General features: G+C 48.8%; 1 protein-coding gene across 1 annotated transcript in view; it reads left to right on the top strand.

The window, feature by feature from the left end:
- Window positions 1-3,046, top strand: part of SKAP1 (src kinase associated phosphoprotein 1) — a 113,928-nt gene that overhangs the window by 105,527 nt on the left and 5,355 nt on the right. The gene's annotated exons all lie outside the window — the stretch shown is intronic.

Here is a 3,046-nt window from a genome sequence, read left to right as displayed (position 1 = left end):
AAGAGACTGAATGCGGTGGCTCATGCCTGTAATCCCAGCACTTTGGGAGGTGGAGGCAAGAGGATTGCCTGAGCTCAGGGGTTCGAGACCAGCCTGGGCAACGTGGCAAGACCTCATCTTTGCAATAAATCAAAAAATTAGCTGGGCATGGTGGCTCATGCCTGTGGTTCCAGCTACTTGGACTTGGAAGGCTGAGGCGGAAGGATCACCTGAGCCTAGAAGGTCAAAGGTGAGGTGGCTATGAGCGTGCCACTGTACTCCAGCCTGGGTGACAGAGTGAGACTTCGACTCAAAAAAAAAAAAAAAAGAAACGAAGAAATAAAATGTTCAAGAAGGGTCAATAGCGTCAACACTGTTGAGAGATCAAGTGAGTTAAGGACTGAGAAGTACCCAGAGAATCTGAGCAGTGAGGAGGTCACAGGAGACCATGGAAGGGAGAGCACGAGTGGAGGATGGAAGCAGCACCTAGTTATGGTGGCTTGAAGAGTGCACAGAAAGAAGTTGGGGCAGTGAGTAAGCAAACTGTGCCAAAAACTGTGGGAAACAGGAATTAGAGGCCAGGCACGGTGGTTCACGCCTGTAATCCCAGCACTTTGGGAGGCTGTGGTCAGAGGATCACCTGAGCCTAGGAGTTCAAGGTTACAATGAGCTGTCATTGCACACTACACTCCAGTCTGGGGAACACAGTGAGACCCTGTCTCTAAAAATAAAGAAATAGCCGGGCTCAGTGGCTCAGCCTGTAATCCCGCACCTTTGGGAGGCTGAGGTGAGTGGATTGCCTGAGCCTGAGGGTTCCAGACCCGCCTGGGCAGCGAGACCTCATCTCTACAATAAATCAAAAAATCAGCCGGGCGTGGTAGCACATGCCTGTAATTCCGGCTACTCGGAAGGCTGAGGCAGAAGGATCGCCGGAGCCCAGCAGGTCGAGGCTGCGGTGGCCGGGAGCGGCCGCTGCACTCCTGTCTGGGCCACAGAGTGAGACTTCAACTCAAAAAATATATAAATAAATAAATAAAAATAAAAAATAAAAATATAGAAATAAAAGAAAAGGGAAGAAGACATGCAGTGACAGCTATTTAATGGTTGTTTTCAGAGATGAGAGAAAGCTGAACACCTTTCATTGCTGCTGAAAGGAGCCATTTACATTAGAGGCAGGGGTCAGGCCCACAGACCCTTGTCTCTAAGAAAAGAAGGATGTCTTCCTTACTTTAAAGGGAAAGAAGGATGGTTGTCAGTACAGAAAAGGTACTGCTTTGGTGGCTGGAGATTGACAAATCCCATGGCTTCTTTTCTCTTTGAAGTGGATGAGGTCCTCTGCTAAGGGCTGGAAAGTAACAGGATTGGAGGGGAATTAACGCTCTCTAGGGACAAAAAGGTCGCCAGTCAGTGCTAGGGACTCATTGTATGTATCACCAGCCTGGTTTTTTTTCTTTTCTTTTTCTTTCTGGTAGAACTCAACAACCAGGTGTGCAAAAAGAAGACAGCTCCATGGTGCCCCCAGTCCAGTTGAACTGAAATACGTGATATTTCCCATTCTTGAAATTTCATCCTAATTCTACTCTCTTGAAAGTGAGCACTTTCCAGTACTTTCAGAAGTAGTCCCATAATGTTCAACATCTGCTGTGCTTTTGAGAAGTTCTTCTGTATTCTTGGAGCTCCATTCTCACCCCATGTCACTCCTTAAACTCTCTCTCCTCCTTCTTTTTTGCCATCTTTGTGGCACTTACGTCCTGTGTGTCATTATTGCTGTATCCATCAACCTCCCACCTCCTCTAGGAGAGAATTCTAATGTTTAGAGCACCTAGTGGGTATCAGACATTTCCGGTTGTTTTCACTCAGTGAAATCACATACAGCCCCATGACACAGGGGAGGAGAGATATTGTCCCTACTCTTACAGATGAGGATGTTGGAGCTAGGAGAACCTAAGGTCACATGGCCACTAAGTGACCAAGTGGGGATTGGATCCCAGTCTGTCTGACTCCAAAACCCATTACTCTCTGCTATAAGTGCCCAAGGAGCAAGCAACCTTCTGATTCATCACTACAAACCTCATGGGAACTCACACGGTACTGTGCGCATACAAGATGCTTGATAAATGTTAGTGACCGGAACTACGACCTAACCCCCTGAATATCTTTAGTGTTCTGGCATTTTAGTGTGTTCTCAACTTTCTCTAAGTAGCCATACCATTCTGCTTGGTTTAAAAAAAAAAAAGCTGGGCTCAGTGGCTCAGCTTGTAATCCTGCGCTTTGGGAGGCTGAGGTGAGTAGATTGCCTGAGCCTGCGGGTTCGAGACCCGCCTGGGCAACTTGGTGAGACCTCATCTCTACAATAAATCAAAAATCAGTCGGGCGTGGTAGCGTGTGCCTGTAGTTCCAGCTACTCGGAAGGCTGAGGTGGAAGGATCGCCGGAGCCCAGCAGGTCGAGGCTGCGGTGGCCGGGAGCGGCCACTGCACTCCAGTCTGGGCAACAGAGTGAGACTCCAACACACACACACAAAAAAAAGGCCAGGCACAGTGGCTCATACCTGTAATCCCAGCACTTTGGGAGACCATGGTGAGATTGCCTGAGCCCACGAGTTTGAGACCAGCCTAGGAAACTTGGTGAGACCTCATCTCTACAATAAATCAAAAAATTAGCCAGGCGTGGTGGCATGTGTCTGTGGTTCCAAGCTACTTGGAAGGCTGTGGCAGAAGGATCACCTGAGCCTAGCAGATAGAGGCTGCAGTGGCCAGGACCGTGCCACTGCTTTGCAGCCTACTCAAAAAAAAAAAAAATACTCCTTGGATTCAGCAATGGCATCAAACATGCTAAGTTTACAATATAGACAGGATAGCTGGGCTTGGTGGCTCAGCCTGTAATCCCGCACCTTTGGGAGGCTGAGGTGAGTGGATGGCCTGAGCCCACGTGTTCGAGACCCCCCTGGGCAACTTGATGAGACCTCATCTCTACAATAAATCAAACATTAGCCGGGTGTGGTAGGGCGTTCCTGTAGTTCCCGCTACTTGGAAGCTGAGGCGGAAGGATCACCGGAGCCCAGCAGG

The sequence above is a fragment of the Carlito syrichta genome, unplaced genomic scaffold (genome assembly GCF_000164805.1).
Source record: "Carlito syrichta isolate Samal-C Ts95f unplaced genomic scaffold, Tarsius_syrichta-2.0.1 Scaffold316209, whole genome shotgun sequence".
NCBI lineage: Eukaryota > Metazoa > Chordata > Mammalia > Primates > Tarsiidae > Carlito > Carlito syrichta.
This window is presented reverse-complemented; position numbering and strand designations above follow the sequence as displayed.